Below are 24,684 nucleotides of genomic sequence, written 5' to 3'. Positions count from 1 at the left end.
CTCGGTTGGTGCGACAGGGACGGGACTATTCAAATGTGAAACAAGGAAGGGTTGCTTTGATGTATTTTTTAGGGATTTACGCAAAAAAGGGGTTAGAAGTATAAAAAAGTGGGTTTATTCGTCAGTTCTAATTGGAAGGGTGACGGGATCAGAACGCTAGAGTGTTCGTTTTTGGAGGATCCATTGAGTTTTTGTAGGAAAAAGTGAAAATTCAAATTGCGCATGTTTCCCGACGAGGATTTAAAATCGTTTGAACTCGGTATGCAAAGTAGTAGCTGGAATAGAGAGCAGTCGGAAGCCCCGACTCAGTATTATTTGGACAGCCGAAGGAATAACAGATGGATATTTGGATACCTTTGGACAGAAAGCTGAAGGTAAATTGTTAAACTATCATAATCTTTCCAGAAAGCAAAATTTTAGAACTTTTATGCATTTTTTCAAAACTTATTTCATACTTTAAGCTCTATTGGGCAACTTTTTTATTCGTTTTTAATCTGAGAGGTTTATACGCAAAAGAAAAAAAATCGATTATTGCAAAAATGCAAAAAAAAACGAGGGGGGCTACTGTGCATTTAAGACAGTCCTTTAAAAAATGCTCTTGATTTGAAAAAATGTAAAGAACCGACAAATTTGGATAGATTTTATGTTGACTGAAATTTGAAAAGAACTTTATTAAGAATATAAGTATTATGTGGATATGTCTAACAGAAGTAAAGATCCTATTAAATTCTAAACAACTTGAGATTCCGGATAATCACATGTCACTGCCATTTCTCAAATTCTCACCCCACCAAATTTCCAAGCGACCTGGGGTGGCCTACCTTGATTGACAGCTATTGCAAAAAGAATCAACGAGAAAAAAAAACCAACGAACTCATTGTGGAATGCGACGTGCGTGATTTTGGCTTCGATTTCAAAGAGGATTAAACAGTGCTGCCCCGGGAAATTCGAGAAATTTCAAAAAGCGTGAACAAAATCGCATCTAGTGAGCCTTGATTGGACGTGCGTGCGAGGGTGGGTGCTGTTCGGGAAAACGTTTTCTCAAGTGGAAAAATCAAAGCAAGCTCGGTGTAATTAGAAAATTAGAAATGTGATTCCCGCTCCGACCCTTACGGCTTGCTGCGATCAAAAGTGCTGAGAGGATTTTTTTCAACAATGAAAGGAGTTTTTTTTTGTGTTGAAAAAATCGCACTTTGCTGTCCTGCTGGAATTTCTAATAAGAAGGAAAATGTTAAAAGAGAATCCATGTTAGTTAAATTTATTTAGGTTTTCCTTTCGGGGTGTGTGTGTGTGCAAAATCGTGTCCTTTTTTCGCCATTCACCCCACGCGGCCCACACACTTTTCGGCACAAGGAAGGTGATCGGGTCCTTCCAGCTAACGAGACCGAATAGAATGACCGTTGTGTGCAAAAAAAAAAAACGAAAAGGACTGCTAAAAGTTAAATGTGAAATTGAAATTGGAATAACGACGTTTGATAAGAGGATGGCGGGAGGAAGGCCATCAGGATAAGAATGAGCCCGAAATTGGGTCCGAAAATGGAAACGGTCAAATGAAAAACTCTTCAAATCAAATTGAAAGATTTCCATTCGTTGCTTTTGGCCCGGAATCTTCGCCCCCGCTTCGACATTCGAAACTCAAACAACAAGAGCGGCCCCCGCACGAGTGAAGGACGCCGAAAAGGACGACGGCGCTTTAGGGGACGATTTTATATTGGATCCGGCCGACCGGATCCGGGGTCCGGTCCTCGTGATGGGTGGTGCTGCTTCTGGAGCTGACTTTTAGAAGTTTCTACTTGATTTATTGTGTGTTTGGTGGAATAGTAAATTTAATGCTGATTTAGGTGCCGTTGGGTTCGACCTGGGGGCATGAATACCCAAAACGGTGCAAAAGTTGGACGATTTCCAGCGAAAAACTTCTTTTAGAAAATTATTCATTTTTCCAATTTCGCCTGTTTCATTTCCAACTTTCTTGAAAAACGTTGAACGGATTCCTTAATTTTTGTTTTCCTTGATCACCGTTTTCTTGGGAAACAATGATTCAAGTATCAAGGCTGCTATTATTTCCAGCTTTAAGAGCAAAATACTTAGCAGATATTGAAAATTGTAGTTTTATTATCTTTTGTAGACGTTCTGCTAGCCGAAGAAACAAATAAAATAGTAATTTTTTTTTTGATAAGTTTAAAAATACTGAACGAATTACTTAAACGTTGCTATAGTTAGCTTAGTTAGACATTCTGTTAACCGAAAAAAAAACAATAAAATTAGTGATGAATCAAATTGTTTAAATAAAATAAGTGCCGCAATTTATATTTTCGCAATTCCGTCGTGAAATTACTTACTTTTCCTGTCATTCTCGAGTGACAAAACGGCCTTCTTTTTTCTACCGAAAATATTGTACGATCAGTTCCTTACTGGACTCGGTCATTGGAAACGACCGTCGAAATAGGCGGCGAGTCAGATGCGGGTATAAAAATGTCAAAACCTCTCGCCCCTCACTCTGTCTCACCATACATCTGCAGCTTTGTTGACAAACAAACGGAGCACGCGGTCGCATGATGGCGGCATCGAGCAAGAATTAACGGTGTGGTTAAAAATATTTTTTTCTCAAGAAAACAATATTTTTCCGATTGAAAAAAAGTTAAACTTTTCAGCACTAGTATTGTAAAATAACATTTTCCAATTTTGTTTTGTTTTGAACGGTGAATTTACTTAACACATGGATGTTTGACATAAAATTCCATTCTAAAGGCGTTTTTTGGAATTGAAAAAAAATTGTAAGCAACTCGTTGCAAAATTTGATTTTTTTAGCACTCGTTGAAAAATTTGGTCTTGTCAATAATTTTTTTTTTGCATTAAATTGAAAAAAAGTGATCAGAAATGGTTTTTAATTGTGTTTTCTACCGTTGTACCATTTTGCAAGCCGTTTTGAAACTTCTTACCTTTCCTGTCATTCTCGAGCGACGAAACGGCCTACTTTTCTCTACTTTTCACCACTAAAATGGGTGCTGAAAAGTTGAACTCTTCAGCATTCGTATCGAAAGGTAATTTTTTTTTTTAAATTTGAACGGTGAACTTACTTAACACATGGTTGTTTTAAATGAAATTCCACTCTTGAAGCATTTTGTGGACTTGGAAAAAAAAACTTGTTGCAATACTTGATTTTTTGAGCACTCGTCGTATTTTTCAACTCGGTATACCTTGTTGTGTAAATTTACGACTCGTTGCAATTTCTTGGATTTCGGATAATCGAATGAGAAACAAAAAAAAAAACGTATTTTCATTTTTTTTTAATTTTCTTACTTTTACTATCAAAATTCCAGTTCTACGACTCCATTTTAGTCAAATTTGAATAGTTAGTTGGCCGCCATCTTGAATTTAAAAATTCTAAATCACTTCAGGGTAGTTTAGGGGTAGTACAACAATCAAAAATAAGACAACCTAAATTTTTTTTCCTGATTCGATTATCCGAAGTGAAATTTTGCCTAGGTCTTCGGATAATCGAGTGTGGACTGTATTATTAAGTTTGGTTGATCATTTCACTCAAAACTTATTTTTCTTCCAAAAAACTCTCTGCTTAACTCACCGTTCCTCACCTCGGAAAACGGAGCTTTTTTCCTTTTCAATTTAAGCTGAAGAAGGCAGAAAAAAACCTGATTACCAGTATTTGTGTGTGTGTGGCGGGTGGAGACTCCATTCCCGGATGGACGTCCGTTTATTTGCTCACTCTTATCGTGATTTTTGGGAAGTGCTTAATGAATTTCCTCGTTTTTCATTCGCAATCCGTATTGGATTTTTTTTTCTCTCTTATTTCATCCTGGCCAGTGGAAAATCAGAAAAAAAAAATCACTCGAAACGCGACACACACGCGCGTCCTCGAAGGAAATTGGACGGTCCCATTAGTTTAGTTGGAACGCGATGAAAAGAAGTTCGACTTTTTTTTTGGAATGAGATTGGCATGCTCGAATTACGCCGAATTCAATTGTGATGCGAAATTAAACTCTCCAGTCCAGAAATGGACGTTTCAAAAGCGAAATAAAATCGACTCAAATTCGAATGGGGAGTTTTTGCACGGATTTATTATCATAAACCTCAGGGGTCAACCTCGAAGATAATGCCAACCCCATTCAAAAGTTGTAACGAAGGGAAAAACTTGTCAATTTTCCATGACAATGGACCAAATTTGAAAACATCGTCACAGTGATAATACAGGGCCATAAAACATGCTCGAGAAAGAAAATAAAAATGCGTGGGGGAAATTTTAAAGGAAAAAAAATCGCCTTCGGAATCAAATTCATAGGAAATGTTGCGTGGGATCAATATTATTTTTCCATTTTGGCCGGCCTAGCGTCGTCCGGTCGAGAATAAAATGTAAAATAAAAATAAAACCTGCCTTTGAGAGGGGGAATTGAGTTTTTTGTGTTATTTCTGCGGAGGTTTATCACATTGTGTTTATTTTTTTTGTTGCGAGCATTAGCAAAACATGTCCTCTGAATTATGTACATGTTTCGGCACCGTTGTACGACAAGAAATTTGGGAAAATAAGAGATACAACGCGGTTGACTGCACGAGGAGGAGGGAGTTTTTTTCAGTTTTTAAATAATTTAATATAAAACTTAAATTTTTTTTTTATCTTCCAGCTTAATGTGAAAATTCCTGGAAAGATAAAGAAATATAATCATAAATTTGAAACAAATGATATAATTTTCTCGTGAAAACAATTCAGGTTTCAGTAATCAGTTTTATTACTTCCAGCTTTGTGAAGAAATACTGAAGGAATTTAATAAAAAAAATAACTTGTTTTAAATAAATATTCGAAAAGATATTTCCAAGAGTTTTGAAAAGTTCAACGCTCTCTCGCACACCCATCAAAATTGACACATCACAGTGACCCGGTTTGAAAATTAAATTTGCAACACTTTGCGTCGAGGGAGTGTGGCAGGGGCCAACCCGCCTACTTCGATCCAATAAAAATAAAGTGGTCCACTAAATTTAGGGTGCACGGCCCCGAAATCCCCCGAAATAAAATGCTTCGAGAGATGTGCGTGAAAAATTTGCAGCACTTGTCAATTTTGCTTTTTATCCCCCGGCAGGTGCTTTAAATATTTATGAACTTATCAGCTAATGGTTTCTTGATGTTTTTTTGGACAGTCTGAATATTTTCCAAATCGATTCGAGTGCGCCATTAAGTTTGAACAAAATCGGGTCGAAACTTTTGTGATTCATCATTTAGGAGGGAAATGTACACGATGTAATTCGATATTTTCCGTTCCGGAGCGCGCTTATTGCATGTACAACGTTATCCTTTCTATTGTCCATCCCTTTTCGAACGGGGTAGAGATGCAATGTTTGCCGATTATTAATCATTATATTTCCAGGCATCCTTGTTTCGGGAACGATGCTGACGATGCTGCTTTGTTGTATGATGAATAATGCTGTCTAATTCTCATTCATTTTCCACCACCCCCGCCGAAAACCCTATTTGCGGTGAACGGCCATGGATTAGGCAAAGCAAGCCATGAGGACGACAACGCTTGGCGTTGCATGGCCTGCTGTGTGCACGTGGAAAAAGGGTTACGTTAGTGCAAATTTATGTTTAAGGATGAATAATCTATCATTTTCGTCGTATGATTATGTATTACTGTTTGTGAGCGAGTCTGTGAGTGTGTGTAACAAACGGATCCATTTACAATATGAGATGAACGTAATGAGATTATGTTGATGTATAAGAGCATTTTCCGACACGTCCCAAAGCGAACCGTGCCAAGTCATGGTCGCTTCTGTTTTTTCTCTCGCCTCCTAGAACGACCCGTGGAAAAGAGGAAAAATGATGAAAAATATTTTCTAAAGCGCTTATGGCTGGATCTTGAAAATTTTCTCCTTCCTTCCAAGTGGAGTTCTGTAGATGTGCGAAATGGGATTTTGGGGCGCGCACCATCAGCATAGGGATAAGGAAAACCCATAAATCTCAGTTATGCACGGCGTGACGGAATTTGAAACAAGTTGATTTATATTTGAGATTAGGACTTTCTCCCCACCCCAAAACAAAAATCCTTAACGGAATCACTCGAAACGTGCAAATTTCAAACGACAAGTAAAACAGTAGGCCATGCTCATTAACGACATCAAAGCATGCCCGTGCTAACGAGATCGAAATGCATGACGTCCTTCGATCTTCAGGTCACACAAACAATGCCCTAATGAGCATCATCTCCAGTCAGCAGCAGCGCCTACTATGACTGACTGACCAATCGACATCGGTGCTAGCGCGTCATAATCAGGGAGGACGAAAAAAAAAACACAAATTCTGCTGACACGTGTGTGCCGAATAAATGGTTGCTATATTTGGTCATATCATTAACACGCACGATGATGAGTGAGAGAAGGTGGAACGATTGCTTCCCCATTATACGGCGACGCGTCACAGATACACAGAGCAAACAAACGCGCGCACACACACACACACACCCGTGGTAACGAAGACGAATTGGACGCAAAACGGCATCTTTATGAGGTTTTTCTGTTGAATATTCCTTCCGTTTTCCGGTCGCTTCCTAACAATCATAAATTTTGGCAACGTCCTCCTCTGACAGGGTTGTCGTCTCAATACAGCACATAAAAGGATCCCGGCGAGAGTTGCATCGTAGCATGGCTGGCAAGTAGTACACTGTAGAAAAATCACATTTGTCGCTTTTCGACTTTTTTAGTCGAAACACAGAGCAGATTCGTTAATTCGAAAGCTTGCTAATTCGAACGGATTCGAATTGAAAAGCACTCAAAAGTCAAAATTAAGCAGCCAAACTAATGATTACATCTCAACCCCTTTTTTTGTCGATTTCCGAGAACGTTTTTTGAACAGTTGTCAGTCGTTTTGATTTCGGATTCGCTAATTCGAATGCAGTTCCATTCTAGGTGATGAATAGAGAGAATGCGTAACGTGATTTTCGAATGATCCCACTTTGTTTACATCTACAAAGTAGGAGTCTGTTTAAGCACAAACATGACTTTTTTCTTACTGGTAAATGAGCTGTAGTATGTGTTTTATTTTGTCTAGTTTTTAACATTTCTTCCGGAAAATTGTGTGTGTTTTTAAGTTTCGATCGATTAGATGTGTTTTTTAACGGGTCACGAAGAACTCCTGCGAGTGTGTAATTCTGTGATGTCTGGCTGATTTTGGAATCCTCTTCAGCTCTTCCTGGTCCAGCGAAAAATCATCGCAAATTCTATAGAAGCTAATCCATAGCGAAGCTAATCCAACCAACAGAGAAGATTTTCACTAAACTAGTAGGTTTTCAAACGGAGTCAAACAATAAAGACAGCTTCTGAATGGATACAACCAGATCGACTCCAAAAACAACTTCCATTCATAATTATAAAAAATGGCCATCTCGCTTTCAACTTTCTTAAGATTTCTTGACTTCAACTCCAGGTCCTCAAAAGCCACTAATCTTTCATTCTCGCATTTTTTTAAATGATCGATAACAATACTCTCTACTTTTGGCGAACAGTAAATTGGTTCCACTTTGACAGTTCAAAATTGAGACCGTTTTGCGAACCACTATTCAACACCCAGGTTCCATTCGAATGAACGAGTCTAATCTGTTGGCAGTGTTCCCAGAATTCAAGAAAGATAATTGTGCACATATCCGTAGGTCTCGATGTAATTTTCATAACAATAATTAACATCCCTAAAATTTGCCTTAGTCCATCAAAAGCAATAATATCTCACGACAGGGTGGCCAAATCTTCATAATGTATTTTAATTTTAATGATCTTTCTTATATCTTACATAATTGACAACGAAAAGTAAAATTCCCAAAATACCATTCCGTTTTTTATTTATTTTATTGGTCCAAAAATGCAATTTTTAAAATTAAAAAAGTAAGCACAAATTAATAATTTGACTACAGTAGAAGAGGCGTTGAAAATATTTTGTTTTAATGTTGTGTGCAAAATCGGCTCAATAAATAAACATTTTAATGGAAATTGAACTTATTTTCTGAAAACAATTAAAAATGGATTTTTCTGTTATGATAATCATTTTTAACATGTTTGAACTGAACGAAAAATATTTTGATTTTTTTTTAAATTCCGATAACTTAAAAAAAAATTCTAGAAGAGAGAGTCTTTAGACTTTGTAAATCGGACAATTCATAGGTTTTAAATGTGGTTTCCTATTTTCATTCTAAGATCAAAATTTAAAATAAATCCTTAAATTTGAAACATAGGTTTTGTGAAAATTTTGTCGTAATCACAAGTTAGCTTTCAATGCCTCTCATTTTGACCTTCACAGATCCCCAAAATTAGATTTCAATCTTATTCAACAAAACCACGGAAAACTTAACTATTTTCTACGAAAGAAGCTACGATCAGATCGTGCTGACCCGGCAAGGACCCCCTTATGCCCTGGGTAGTATTTCAAACTCATCAAAAGATGAAAACATGGTATCTCCCGTGTTGGATTATTGTTCCGGATGAGGGTCTGACACAACCACACCAAACAGTGGGATAAGTGTTGTGGAGCCATCCGTGGATAGGGCGTCCTAAAATGCTAATGCTAATGCTATTGCTAAGAAGTTACGATCAGATCGTGCTATCTTGATATACCCTGAAACTTGCTGCAATTGCGACAATTGGCCAAAGGGATTGAGTCGAAGTTTGATAGGTTTGTATAGGCCTTCGGAAAATCGAATCATACACATAAAATGTCTAAGTTTTGTTTTGTTTTTTTGCTTTTCATTTCAAATTCGAGACTGCGACCCCATTTAAAAAAAATAAAGATTTAGTATTGCCTTTTAGACTATAAAATGCATTTTCTCAATATTTCATGACTTCCATTTTGTCCATCATCTTGGATTTAAAAATTATAAATCATTCTAAATCGGATTCGGTTTTCTGAAGAGATATTTTTCCAAGGCTTTCGGATAGTCGAGTCAATATTGTACAATACTGGGTATTAGGGTGATCCAAATCTGGGCTTAATCGAGGCTACACCTTGAAATCAAAGATTGACCTATGTCTAGGCTAAATTCCAAATTTGAGCTCATTCTGACCACGGCAACCCCACCCTCAAAACGCTTGAAGTTTGTCTGGACAAATTGTCAAAATGTATGAAGAAAAGCAACTGTGGGAGGGGTTCCCGTTGACAGAAAGTGCTCAAATTTAGAATTTATCCTAGTAATGGGTCAATCTTTGATTTCAGGGTATAGTCCTTTCCGATGAGTTATATAATTTGATGATCTGGTAACCTGATTATGCTATGAAGCTTACGAATGATATTCTATATTTTTTGTAACCGGTATTGGATTTTTTTTTCTGATTTATAATTATTTATGAAAATCTGGCAACTTTGGCTTTTTCATGTGTATCAAGAGATATTATGAACGGATGTTTTAAACTTTCTTTTACTTGGTTTTTCAAAAGACATTCTTTCATTTTGGGAACACTGAACTTTTATGTTTTAAAATTAATTAACCATCAATTTCATAAAAAAATCAAAATTAGTATTTTTCTCTAAGAAGAAACTCAGCAAATACAAAGATTTTTCAACAGTGCCCCCCCTGAATCCTAGCAAGCGACGAAAACGATTCCAGCAGCAAAAAGGGGGGCAATAAAGGAGTATGATTTGAATGTCTAGCAGTCTATGCGGTTGCCATGGCAAACTACCTTCCTTCGCTGCGAGTAAAGCAGAAAGGGTGGGTGGGGGTGGCATCACATAAAGTTCCACTATTCTCTCACCTTCCCTCTACTAGACTTTTGGTTCGTTCGTTTGTTTGCCTTGCCGATGTTGTTGTTTGTTAGTCAAACGCGCCGCGAACGCAGCATCATTATTTGATCCTGGAGGGCCTTTGTCGGCTGGCAAGCGGAGAGAAATTTGCAAGGAAATGAGGTTACGTTCATATGTGTATTTATATGGAAATGCACGGAGCTGGGCTCGTAAATGAAGGCAATAAAAGTGGGGATGTTAGGGTGGTTCATGTTGTTTTTGAAATTAAAATTAAAATCAGCGGAAATCGGAATCAGGACAAATAGTTAAAAATTTCTTGAAAGTTAAGTTTAAAATATTTCTTGCACCTGATTCAACCAACTCTAACAGGACAAATATCCCAGTAAATGTTGCAAAACGGCGCATGCGCCAGTTCAAATTTAATGTATGAAATAAAATATAATGTATGGAAAATGTATGCGCTGAATATATAATGCTGCACACCAGAACAAATGTCGTCGTTCCATACTACCAAACACCATTACAAAGGGGATGCTGCAGGACGAGGGTGATTGCTTCTGGACCGGGCTATAGATTGTTGGCCAAAAGGGGTGGTGGATTCGGGGTGGGTGAAGGTATAAAAAAGGATCATAAAATAAATTACACATGAGCATACATCGCCGATCCAAGCCGAGCTGAGTGATGCTGACAGTTCGGTGTACCTAGACTGCAGAGTAGGTACTCGGCAACCGGGTTGCTAGATGATGGTGTTGTGCATCTGAGCGCGCAAATGTTTGCTGTGATGATGCCGACGATGACGACGACGACGAAGAAGTGTCCTGGTATCGTAGTAGGCAGCAATGCTGCGAAAGGATGAACATCGCGTGAATAGGGAATGAGAGCGTGGCAGGCCATGAGATGAGAAGACGCACGAGCATGACTGACGTGATGGGATTTGGCGTCGTTGCACCCTAGGGAAAATTACAGCGTGTGCATTTATATTATATTTATTGAAATTTTACTTCAGTTTTAAAAATCTATGTACCTTTAAATTCTGTTATCATTTACCAAACAGAAAAAAAATCATCTCAGTCTCACCTTCGCACGCAGCATGCCACGCCCCATTTAAATTTAAAATCCAATCACAAAAAAGTCATAATTTATACCCTTGTTTATCTCTCAACGACTACTACGATGATGTAGAGTGCGAGGAGTACCGAGGTTCGGATAAAAAATGTCCACAATACACACACGTAAAAAAAAACGTAAGTCGACTAACGACAAAGACGACATCACACACAGGACGACGCACAGGAATTTAAACCCTGCTGTGCTGATAAATACAAACGGACGACGACAACACAAAAAAACGCACATCGCAGCCTACTCGGATATTCGGAGAGTCTGCGTACAGGTCCGGCCTGGTCGAAGTCGGCGAGGACAATCAAAGGCGGCTGCTTGCTTGGAGGGGCGATAAAAAGAGTCCCCCTCGCGCGCGCGTTCCACCCGGAACTTTTGAGTGATAGCAGGGATGGGGTGGTCCTAGAGAGGGCGAGCGCGAAACCGGGAGAGAGGGTGAGGAAAATCGGAGGGAAAACGTGGAGTCTGCGTGCCTTTGCGATAAACTTTACACGTTCGTGGAGGATTTTTTAAAAAATACTTTAAAAATATTTTTTTTCAAATATAAAATCGCAAACCAATACAAACGCAATATTGAAGATTTTTTAGTTAACAAAACCGCCAAAGAACTATGGAATTCTTAAGAAAAAATGCTGCTCACTGTGTTGTTGATCAGAAACAAAAGATGCAGGACACAGTGTTCGGGGACGAGAAAAAAATGTATCAAAGAAATCAAAGTCAGTCACCGACGAGAAAATTAGCATTTTTCTCTTTGATGACATGCCGATGGTGAATCGGGGTTAGGTCGACATTTTTTATCAAGCAAGCTTAAAGTTTATGTTGATCTAAGGAATATTGAATAAAGATTCCTTTTAATCAATATTTAAAAAAAATATTTAAAAACGAATAATCTTTAAACATTTTTTATAGCAACCGAATGAAAGCACCCATTTCTAGAATAAACTTCTTTGCCTGTTTTGTTTTAGAATTTCTTATTGTCTGCAGTAAGAAAAGTTGCCCCAAAATTGCTTTTTATTTATATTTTGGGAATTGCTCCAAGCGTGGTTTGAGTGGGCAAAAACTTTTTCCTCCGCATAAACAAGATTTTTTACACACTGTGGGAGAGAACGAAAAAATAAATTGAAATAATTTACATTTTTTCATTTGTCTCTGATGAAGTCTTTGAAAAATAATATAAAACTTATTAGCTTCAGGTTAGGTAGATGAAAAAATTACCTCAAATTGATGAACAAACTTTTTTCATTGAGATGTTGGATGCATCACTTGTTTTTACCCTCGATCACAGTCAATATTTAAAAATATTTGCAAAGGCAGTATAACAATCAGTGTAGTAAATGAGTGATAGAAAAAAAAAAACTACCATTTGATGATTCCCGCTCCAAATTATCAGAAGGTATAGTGACCGTCACTATAGCTTGTGGTTTCTCTACGTTTATCTTGTGATTGCCAGCATGAGTATTCTCTTTCTATAAGTACTTCCTCGTTCATGAACCCTCGCCAAAGATCCTTCTGTTTTCTCAGAAAATCTCAATAAAAAAAACATGAGAGCGGGATTGGGAACCAACCACGCAGTTGGGAATTGAAATTGTAGTAGTTGTATATTTTTACAACCCTGATAACAACTTAACGACACGGAATTTTAAATTTTCACAAAATTTACAAATGCAAACTTGCTTGACTTTGTACCTGAACATACAATACAACAAAGTTCAGTTAAAACATCGTCATAAAGAACATAAACTTTGAAAAATACTTTCAACAGCCTATTGTGAAATCGAAATATTTATTGAAAACTTAATATTTTATTGTCAAAAGTGTTTTTTATAACATTCAAACATTTGAAGAAAATCCCTCAAACACATGCAGATTTTTGTGCTAATTCTAGATTTTGTCTTAAAAATGATTGAGTTTCAATAATTCTGTCCATCTTCAAGCTTGCCCACAATTCCCACACGACAGACAAGCGTGAGTGTGTGGTCGTGGAAAACTTTTCACTCGTGTATGAATTATTGCTTCCCTTTTTGGGGGGGAGAGAAGAAAAAAAAAAGGTTTTCGCCGTGTAGCGATTTTCCTTCATAAGTTGAGGGAAATTTTCTCCCGGTCAGGCAGGAATAAATTTGAAACGTTTGGGGGCATGAACTTGGTTCGTTTATTGTTTCTTTGATGGATTATCTTTCGCTGCCAGAAGCTCACGCGGGGGTCACTTTGATTGGAATCGAGAAAAATGGTCAATTTAAGGGACGCTTGGTCTAAGCAAGCGCCGCGCCGCGTTGCGTTGCAATTTGGGTAATGCCATGGAAACGACATTCAAGTGCACTCCTGTCCTCAAGACTGACCAATCAATCAATCATTTTTCTTGCTCTCGCTCTCAGCCTACTGTGTGGCGTGCGTGCAAAATTGGCAGTCATAAAAAGTGAATTATCACAGCCTACTCGGCTTTGCCGAGGAAAGACTTACAAAAAAGCTGCCCATGTCAACGCGCGCGTTGACCGGGTCACCGGGCTGGGATGAAAAATGATCAGATTATACAAAGTAAGTGACGTGTTTTGGTGCTAAATCCACAGTTACGCATCTCGTTCGGCGTCACCACCACAACATGTGTCACCCACTGCCGGGGGATGTGACACAAAAATTCATGATTTTGACAGGGCATGTAAATTAACAAAAGTAACGAGTGGTTTGATGTTTGAGGGGGAAAGTTCATTCCTCCTGACTTGCGGGAAATCCATCGCAGTAGCCGGGGCCCGTCTGGGCACAGGGTGATAAGAAAATGCAATTATTCTAATCTCCACATCTTGCAAACGTTTCTCCGGAAAAAGGTAATTCTTTCTCCAATGAATCCTTACGAATGTTTGCTGTGTGTACATAAAGTAAAGGCAGATTTCGCTCCCCTCGCTTATTTACCGCGTCTAATTAAATGCTCGTGTACGCACGCACGTTCTGCGTGAATATTTAATTTATTACTTTCGTTTTTCGCCGGAATCTTTCACTATAGTTTCACTCGTTTTCGGGGGTTCGAGATAAGCCCCCTGGAAAGCCAACCCTGCAAACACATGTGACAAGCATATTTAAATTATTCCTCCCAAGATCACCATGGCAACGAGTTGGCGGTCGTTGGCAAGCAATCCAAGCAGTCTGTGGACGCACCAGTCAATGGTCGCTTGGATACGGGCAAGGTGCCTTATTAAATCATTATAATGAACCATTCTGGAAATCAGAAGCTGAGCACGGAGCGTGAAATTATCTGGCTACGTTTTTGTTTTGCGACGGAAAGAACCGGGAGATTCTCCGGCAGAATCACTCCCCGATATAAAAGCGGGCGGTAATTGAGACATAACACCCATCGCACATACATCATCTAAATAGGAGACGGTTAAGTGTTGCGAGTGTGTGCAAAGATGAGGGTGGGGGGAAACACGTTTTGGTGACTTTCCCCTAGCATAGGGTGGCTTCTTTTGGGGTTGTAGTTTGGGTACCGTCTGGCTAATCAACCCTCTCCGGCAATAACAGTGGATCCGTGGTTGTTTGCCATCTGCTAGGTGTTCATAGAAGTGACACTTTTTGAGAAATGTCATCAAATCGTAGCAGGCGAAGTGTTAACAAGAGTTCTTAGTTGTAATTGTTTTCAAATGATCCAAATTTGACGACGGAAATTATTTAACTGCTTCTAAATAATTCTTCCTGCTAATTTTTTGTCCTTTGACCAGCTTGCTGCGATGTCCAATCGGCTTGTTTCACCACACCACGAAAAAATCGATTTGGACTGCAAAAAGCAATCGTAAAAAACGCATATAAACATAATAATAATATTTGATATTATAATACTGCAAGCCGCAGATTTCGATTCCCTCAAGACCCCCATACAACATGTATCGTTTTTTCACCCTTCGACAATCGTCGCAGTTATTTCTCGTTTTTTATACCGGGGACCATACTCTTTTTTTTTTTTCTTCAAAAGCCATTTCCTTCTGCGAGGGTGAGCGCCGTTTGCGTGTCCCCGGCGGGAGATCCCGGGGATGGTGTGGCCCTGATAGAAGTGCGGTCATGCCGCTTGAATAATAACTGTTTCGAGATTATTTGATTGCTGGTGCCCGGTCCAAGTAGGCCGCCACCACCAGATATTATGGTTATCATTATGGCAGTAGGCGATGGTCGCTGCTTCCACAGCAGCAGCAGTGGCGCCCCCGTTATGAATATTGCTGGAAAATGTCCTTTTTTCCTGATGATGGGGTAATCAATTTCTTTAAATGCGCGCGGCATTACGAGCACGTGACCCGGGCACTCGGCATTTTCTAGGATTTGGAGAGTTTTTTTTTTTGGTTGCGGCCGTAATGATGGCACATTAGCGATAATTGGATACGCAGTTGATGCGTTTGCGAAAATCTTGGGGATTTTAGGGGTTTGTTAGGAAGGATGTGAAGTTATATTTTTTGTTGAGAGTGAAGTTGGAACGATTTCAATTGATTACACATTTTGCCTTTTTCCAGATGCTGAAAATAGCCCTGAAATGTCTCAACCGCAAAGGTAAGATTTCAATCAGATGATACAGATGTCCAGTGATTTTGGCAGTGGCTAACCGATGTTTTATTTTAGGAATCAATTTGGACCGATTTCAACGATGTCATCAATTACGACGCGATATCTAAAAAGCGATGGTTGCCAACAATCCGCCCTCGAAGCAGGCTATGAAAGGTAACAACACATTATAAAAATAGTCTAAAGTTGAAGGCAAGGTTACGAAACAGCCCTCGGAAGAGGCTGAACCATAAATTAATTGTCCATAAAAGTATAACAAGTGGTGTATAGCGAGAAACCACAGTTGAATAATTTTTCCACAAAACCTGCTATTTTATCCGACATGGTCCTTGGCGGTGAATCCAAACCAAGCAGCTCTAAATTTCAACCAATATTTCTTTTTTCCATTTGCGCCCAATTATCGCACCTAATGAGCATCGAAGTCGATTTCGGAATCAGCTCAATTGGACCCCCCTCACAAACTGAGAAACGCCGAAAAAATAGTACTAATTGTGAAAATATGCTCATCACGGCATAATTTGATAAGTTTTTTCTCTACCGAACGCGCGGAGGTGTGCAAAGGTGAAAATCCTCCACTCGCGATAATGATACGTTTCTGTGTGATAAACCATTTAATAAGATGTAATTAAATTTAAATTCATCTGGTGCGGGCCTTGCCACAGTAGGCCGCGCTTCTAATTCAGCTTTCAACACGCTCATTAGCTACCTAGAGCAGGTTCGTTGCCGGCCAGAGTGCAGTCTAAGCAGGCCGCGACGACGGCGGCGATGCCCATTGGTCGTCCGGTTGGACGCAGCAGCCATTGGACGTTATGAGATTTGAATTTATGATTAGACACCGCCTACTTGTGAATATTTATGAGCTTGCACAGGTGCTGAGTTCTTCTGAACCCTTTGGTTTGAAATCTTTCAACAGGTCAAGTTGTGTGATATTTCTATTGACTGTTTGATATAAAATGTGTTCAAAATTGTTTTAAAACATTGTAATACAACGATTTTTCTACTAATTAAAGAAACGCATCCCCCTAGGCAAACAAGTCTAACCAGCTAAACGTCATTAAAGAGCGTAGAGTCACTTCATGGCACACTTGATTGCGGTTTTCACCGCGCTGTCGCTTATACCAGATGAATAGTAATATAATCACCGCCAAGCCGTAATAATATTGATTTCAGCGGAAAAGCGCCCGGACCCCTGTTGGAAAAATGTCGCACGTCGTACGAGTTGTCGCACGGTTTTGATTTTACCGTTTCGATATCGATTGGTCGAAAGGACGACAAACAGACGACAAACGCTCGATATGCTCGACATTGTTTTTTCGCATCGATTTTTTGACAGATTGACGAATCGCCCGTGTCGACGAAAATACTTTGACAGTTTGAATCAAGCAAAAACATGTTATGACGAACAAAAGTGCAAAATTGTAGTTAAAAATTGCGAATAAATGCAAAACAAAATTGCAGCAAGTAAGTATAATCAGTAGTTAGTTTCGTTGCATTTAAAATTGTTCTTTTTATGTGACAGCCGGATACCAGGTCACCCGTGGAATTGTAGTTCTATGCCGGAAATAGCATCGGCCTAACCACCGCAGTACTACAAACAGTCGGCACCGATCCTGGCCTAAGGCCAACACCATCAGGCACGACACAATCCGGCTGGGGACAACCGCGGTCTCGTAAATGTAAATACCACTAATCACTTTCATCGCCCGGTCGCGCTTCTAATACGAAAGATGCCGATAATCCACTTTATTCAATATCGAAGATGCAGTAGGTTCCCTTGCCTCAGCAGTAGCCCCGAATCGTGCCGAGGATCGTGTCAGGGGACACAGGAGGACGTACTTAACAAGATTTACAAAGATTCGGCGATTCAACCTCCTCTACGACGTTCGCAGCATCTACACCCGGATCCGGAGAACGCATCCCATAGTAACCCAGGTTCCACTAAATGCCGTTGAACTAGACTGTTGTAATTACACGTCACATCATCTTCACCAGGATGCTCCGGAAATGAGCGGATCTCCCGCCGGCATGGGACCGAAGCATTACAAATCACCACAACATCTCCACCATCCGCCTTCACTGAATCATCATCCGCAACACGGACCGCCCGTCGTGCCCGTTCCCAAGTCCGAGTTCGACGATAACAGGCGTTGTGATGAAGACGGAACCTACGCCTAGACTGCGACGGCCGCCACCGTAGGGATGATTCCTACCAAACAGTCGTGCTAGTCCAACCTCATCGAGTACGGCGCTGACTAGTGGAGTCCGAACAATCCGTCCGGCAAGCGAAAGTACTCGCGCGATCAGCTGATACAGTTCAAGAATGCGGCAACAACTCACGAAAAACCGGCTGGATCTTCGTAATTGTCCTAACCATGGAGGAGGTGCCCACGGGATGGGCATGGATTAGCATCTACGAGATGCTTTTGCCGACGTTCATCAAGGATTGCATGAGAGATGGGGGCGGAGGAGAAAAAGGCGGTGTGAACATGGGCCAAATGAGACAACAACACATGCCGAAACTACTGTCCGGATCGCAGCCAAACAAACAATCTCAGCAGGGCATGAATATGGTGGAGATACTAAGCGTGAACGAGAACAAACGGACCGCCCAGATGTTGTCCCTCAGCAATTGCACTCGGCAGGGTTTTCGTCGTCGTTAATTTAGTGTAACATAACTAAGAGTAAGTAAAAAATAATAACATAATTAATATTAATAATAATATGCGCTCGTCGTCAAGTAGGAAGTGCCCGTCGCTACTGAGCCTGAAACAAGAAATGAACGCCACACCTGCCTGCGCCATCAACCGAGACAACACCAAGCACCAATCCAGCAACGGCCACCACCGTAACAATGATCCCGACGTGGGCCAGAGGAGTCCAAGCAAAAGTAATGCTGCACCGGTTCGCAAAAAGTCCGTGAATCTGCGCAACAGTTTGGAAAAGAAGCTGCAGCCGATGTTGATCAAAACATTGCATGGGAGGTGGTAGCGGAAGAGGAGAAGGTGGTTGCAACATGGGCCAAATGAGATAACCGAACATGCCGTAACGAGCACCCCGCGGGTCATCAGCGGCCAAGTTCGGTTCGCAGTTAAACTGACAATCCTAGCAGGGCATGAATACTTTGAAAATTCTGGTAAGAATGGCTTAAGCCAATTGTTTGATCAATTTTATTTTTAAGGTGTTTTTTCTCCTAACAGGTTCAAAGACGATGCAACCGCGCGTCGAACATCTCAACCCCCTGTAGTGGCCAGAACGCAAATCTACTCGCCGAACTGAGATGGGACCGTCGCCTTGGCGCACTCCCGGTCCCAAAACATCTGCAAACGTGGTCAAATACAATACGTAGAAGGAAACCGTGCTGGACGCCAAGAACTGGAAGCGTTCCGAAAGAACCGTCGCCGGCCGCTGTACACTCCCGGCGTCTATGACAAACTGGACAAGGCGACCCTGGCCAAAGAAACGCCAGAACCGATAGAACACCTTCTTCAATCCGCCGGCCAACTCCTTCAGCACCTTCTTGGCAACCGACAAAACTCCACTGGGAGCGTCAGCGCGTGCAAGAAAAGTAAATTTATTTTCTTCAAAAAGTTCCAACCCATTGTAAAATAATCCAAATAAATTAAAATGATTAATTAATGCCTAAAAACAACTAATTTTAATTGAAACATAACCTAGAAATCCGAAATTACAGCGCACGACAAAGGCACGACATCCTAAATAACAAAACCGTGCGACGTCTGCCGAATGTCGTACGACAATGTCGCACAATTTCGATTATCGATCGCACGACACACACGACATTTTGGTGCAAAAACGTATGACATTCGCGCGAAAGTCGTACGACATTGTCGTGCGACGTCGTACAATTGCACGGACGACAAACGACGGACGTCCGACGGACTTTTCAGTCAGGGACACTGAAGTGCAAACTAAACGAGGCGCAATCGCGAGTAAATAAATATTCATTTATCGCCTAGTCCAACGGTGCCTGCTGATAACGAGTTTTAAACCAAGATGTTGTCGCGCACAGGATAGTTTAATTATCTTCATTATATAGAATAAAATCAATTGCGCTCGCGCGTTGCGCTGATTATTACAACAAGTGCAAATTATATGGTGACCATCGAGCGAACTAAGCCTGTTTTATCACCAGTTTCAAAGTAGTAATTTATTGGCTAGTTATTGATATGCAATTGTGAAATCTTTGAGTCAACATTTACATGTGATAATGATTGTAGCGTACGTTGCGAGGCCTTTAAGCTCCAGACTAAGTGATTCAACGACTAATTAGCTAATTGCGCGATACTTTGAGTACACACGCAAAGGAATGGATTGTGAGTGCCATTTACATGGTAAATCCTTGTGGCTTACACGTGGTATTTAATGTACTCCCCAGCGTGTTTGATTGATTGAGAAGGTTGAGCTGTAATATTGTCGCAAAGTGATATCATGCAAGTGATTCAGCTGGTGTGCAGTATCAGAAGATTGGAACTTTGATTGGTTCAATCGAATTCATATGAATTAGTCTAATATTTTAGTTTTAATGTTTTTTAAGCTAGAGAATTAAATTTCAAAAGTTAGAAGATTTGTCTCTCTGACCAAATTGTGTGTTCCCACTGGATTTTTTTTTCCAGCTGAATACGAATGCTCCTTTAGATTTGATCAAACGAATCACATTTTTGAGCTACGCCTCTTTAAAATTGTATTATTCAATGTAATCAATTTATCGAATTAATGTAGCTCAAAACTGTGACTGTTTGGAGTAGAGGTGGGCAAAACCGCTCTTTCTTAGGAGCCGCTCATTTTCGTTCGCTCATTAAAAAGAGCCACTCTTTTGAACGGCTCTTTCGCTCTTTTTTTAATTTTTTGATAAAAAGGGTATTTTTTAGAATGCTATGGTTTTTAAAGTTGATCTATATGTCAAGATTTCTATTCGAACCAAAACGTTGAAATAATTGAATAGCATCCACTTAAATCTAGGATTTTGAAGAAATCGCTATCAATTTTAAAATTGCGTTTATGTTTGACAAAATTGAAGTAATGCATTTTATTTGGAGAAAATATTCTGTGAACTCTTTGCTACATTCTTATTTAATCGATTAAGTCTTTAAACGCTAAAGTTTAATCGGACAAGAGAATTTATTTTTTTCCTAAAGTAGATGTTTGATAATATTTGACATGTTAAGCAACTTTAAGTGCTCAAATTTGTATTTTGGTAACACATTAATGTACAATTAGATGTACATACAATGATTTTTTTTCATTTTGTTTAAAAAATCATTTACTTTTGGAATTTCAAAGAAGAGTAGGACACTGAAAATGAGTTTAATTTTTTTAAGTGGTGTTTGGCAGCAATTTTATTTTGGGATTATTTTTTTTATAATTGCATTTTCAACACTCAAAAATAAATTTTACGCTAAAATTTGTTCGAAATTCAATAAATTATATTTATAACAAGTTTGAAAATCATTCCATCTTGGAATGGTTCTCTCAAAAGCCCGAAGTTAAAAAAGAACCGCGGTTCTTTTTGGTGAGCCATGGTTCATTCGTTCTTTTCAGTGAACCGGCTCTTTGAGCGGCTCGCTCTTTTTTTGCCCACCTCTAGTTTGGAGTAAATCTGCATGTGGGCTATGTTACAATTCATAAAATAATGGCATCCAATACAGGGCAGATTCGATTACCTGAAGATTTCGAAAAGACATTTCGCTCAAATGCATGCAATATGACCAATTCGAACAAAACGATCAAAATTGCCTAAACGATTAAAACGACCAAAATACCCTAATGACAAAAACGACAAAAATCACCAAATTAATGACCATATCGACCAAAATGACGAAATCGACCAAAAAGGCCAATACGACCAAAATTACTTAATTGAAAATTACCAAATCATCAAAAATTACCAAGTCGACAAAAATAACCAAACCGTTTAAAATGACCATAGTGACAAAAATTACCAAAATGACCAAAATGACCAAAATGACCAAAATGACCAAAATGACCAAAATGACCGAAATGACCAAAATGACCAAAATGACCAAAATGACCAAAATGACCAAAATGACCAAAATTACCAAAATTACCATAATGACCAAATTACCAAAATTACCAAATTACCAAAATTACCAAAATTACCAAAATTACCAAAATTACCAAAATTACCAAAATTACCAAAATTACCAAAATTACCAAAATTACCAAAATTACCAAAATTACCAAAATTACCAAAATTACCAAAATTATCAAAATTACCAAAATTACCAAAATTACCAAAATTACCAAAATTACCAAAATTATCAAAATTACCAAAATTAGCAAAATTAGCAAAATTAGCAAAATGACCAAAATGACAAAAATGATTTAATGACCAAAATGACCAAAATAACCAAAATTACCAAAATGACCAAAATGACCAAAATGACTAAAATGACCAAAATGACTAAAATGACCAAAATGACAAAAATGACCAAAATGACAAAAATGACCAAAATGACCAAAATGACCAAAATGACCAAAATGACCAAAATGACCAAAATGACCAAAATGACCAAAATTACCAAAATTACCAAAATTACCAAAATGACCAAAATGACCAAAATGACCAAAATGACCAAAATGACCAAAATGACCAAAATGACCAAAATGACCAAAATGACCAAAATGGTCAAAAAGACCAAGATAAACAAATTGACCAAAATAATCAAAATAACCAAAACGTCCATTTTGTTTTTTTTTATAATGATTTGTTTATTATATAATAGTTAATAAATCGGTATAAGCGTACCGGAAATCCTATTATTCAAGACCCATATAGTCATTCAAAACTAGCCACGTTGTTCGATTTAGATAAGTGCTCTCTTAAATTGCCATCATTTACCATACAGCACTTAATTTAACCGGATTAAACTGGCCAAACCGTGCGCTCAAGCTTCAGCTTTTTGACAGGCAAACCCCGATAAAAGAAACACACCATTTAGGTCGTATGATTTATTTATGAAGTTTTGTGTGTCTTTTCATTTTATTTTTGGCTTTTTTCACAGTGGGCGCTCCGTAATAATAGTAATATTAGCGACGCCACGTGGTGCGATTTGGGCATCAATGAAAAAGTTTTTAAATTAAGAATTCCGAGCAAAAAGACGTGTCGTACTTTTAATAATCCTACTTTACGAGCGCATGTTGCGATTTTGGCATTTTTTTTGGCCGTGTGTATAGCAAATGGCGAGTTTAGGCCTGATGTTCTTTATTTTTAAACTTGGTTTTAGTGTGAAATAAAAATTTTACCGCTAGTAAATTATCGCACTTAAATATGTTCCACCGGGTTGGGCTGCCATGGGTTGCTGGGATGCATGTTTTGGAATTTTTGATATCTTATTCATCGTCGTTTATATTTTTGCGCAGACAGGTTGGCTGATTTCAGGGTTGAACCCGAATGTCTTCCACGCTACAATTACACACTTATCTGGAAGGTTTTTTTTTGCGCGGCAAAGAGTTAATCAAATTTCGAAACCGCGAGAAAATTTGTATGTGAGGTACCGTGAGGAGTTCATTCATTCACTTTTGAGGTACATGTTAATAAATATTTAATTGTTATTATGAAAATTTTCCAGGCTCTTCGGGAAATGCTGAGAGCGTCGTTGCGGTTGGAGGATTTAATGTGACCACAGCAGCGTGGGCGAAGGACTGAGCCACCCTCAATGGAGCACTGGCTAAGTGATTTGGACAATTTAATTTGATTGAGGTTTCTCGCTGGTAAGGGTTCGCTGTTAAATGGAATGAATATTCAGTTGAAGTAAGTTTTTTCTTCTTTTCAGGGTATCTTCACAATTGCCTACGTGATCTAGTAGGCCAGGTGCGTGTGCTGTGGATCAGCAATTGACACTGTCGTCGACGTCGAAATTCTCATCGTAGTAAGCCTCGATTATCTTCCATCTTTTCGCCCAGTCGAGTCTTATTTATGGGCGCTGGTGCTAAATTTAATAGTTGCACCTAGACGTGATCAAGCATTTATCAATTCTGTCAAAACTGACCACACAGCGAAAGAAGCTCGAGGGTTAATTAGCTGGCTAAGAAATGGTAAAAAGTTTCAAATTGATTCCCATTACGCTTACGAGAGAGAATGGGGAATTAAAGGGTGATGACATCTCGCCGTAGTAGGCGACTGCTTGTTTTTGGTTGTTCCGTAATTTATCACCGCCAACTGCGATGCCGCGAGGCGCGGCCTTCCGGATCCGATGCAACCGTGACTAATGCACCTGTTTCTAGTTTGGCGGGGCGGGGAGAGAAACTAACTTTACGATGTGTTGGAGTCATTAGCTTTGAACATTGTTAAGGATAAGGAAGAATCAATATTTTAGTGGAGTGGGTTTAAGAAATATTAAAACACGACAATTTAGTAATTAAAATGAATTATAACGCCTCCGCCTGATGCATATTTTTTTTTGAAATAAATAATGAACACGAGAAATTGATAAAAAAAAGTAAAAATTGATAAGTTACAAAGTAAAAATTGTTGTTTTACAAACTTAGAGTTGATTTTTTAACCAGAAATTTAAACTTAAGTATGTTTTTCTCAGGTAGCACGTTCAGATTGATAGAGAGCAGTTCGCTAAAATTTCATATTTTTATATTTTTGATTTTATATTTTTGATTAGTATGAAACTTTTTCCATCGATTTCTTTTGTCCAAATGAGCCATTTTACATCATTAGTTTCTTCAGACAAGCCTCCATACAAATTTGGAGGCTGTCATTGGAAAGTGCTATAAAAAATCTGTATCTCGAGATGTCCCTTCTAATCGATCCATCGATTTGGTGTCTTCAGCTAAGTTGTAGGTTATGATTAGACTACCAAAAAACTTATTCAACAAAATTGTATTTCTAAAAAAATAAAATAGAGTCCATCTTTGAAAAAAATATATTCGAAAAGCTGAGAAAATTCTTTACAATTTGCATTTTTGGACATTTTTGATCCGACCTTTGGTTGTTGTGATATGGCCTTGCCATGAATGAAAATAACCGAAAATAAGTTTTTATAAATTCTATCAAATTGACCCTCAATTTTTAATCAATGATATCTTGGATACCATTGATAAGGTTTTGAAACTGAAACTCGAATGAAATTTTCTTAAACTTCTGGAAACCCCTCAATTTGTTTTTTTTTTCAAATTAAGTAAGAAAAGACCAAAATATGAAATATTTCCATTTTGCTCGTGATTTGATTATCTGAAGTCCCGTCCCAAACCTTCGGATAATCGAGGTTTTGGATAATCGAGTCTGGACTGTACTAAGAAACTAAGCGTGTTCA

General features: G+C 38.8%; 2 long non-coding RNA genes across 2 annotated transcripts; both read left to right on the top strand.

Moving 5' to 3' along the window:
- The first annotated feature begins 149 nt into the window (after positions 1-149).
- LOC120431708 (uncharacterized) lies at positions 150-23,769 on the top strand. Its single transcript, XR_008212126.1, has 5 exons — positions 150-374; positions 15,331-15,367; positions 15,437-15,535; positions 22,990-23,131; positions 23,194-23,769. It is a non-coding gene; the product is annotated as an uncharacterized LOC120431708 (long non-coding RNA).
- Positions 16,936-19,278, top strand: LOC120431705 (uncharacterized). The gene is made up of 3 exons (XR_008212125.1): positions 16,936-17,055; positions 17,139-18,512; positions 18,577-19,278. It is a non-coding gene; the product is annotated as an uncharacterized LOC120431705 (long non-coding RNA).
- Positions 23,770-24,684: the final 915 nt, after the last annotated feature.

The sequence above is a fragment of the Culex pipiens genome, chromosome 2 (assembly GCF_016801865.2).
Source record: "Culex pipiens pallens isolate TS chromosome 2, TS_CPP_V2, whole genome shotgun sequence".
Taxonomy (NCBI): Eukaryota; Metazoa; Arthropoda; class Insecta; order Diptera; family Culicidae; genus Culex; species Culex pipiens.
The sequence above is the reverse complement of the archived record's forward strand: the minus strand, read 5'-3'. Positions and strand labels throughout refer to the sequence as shown.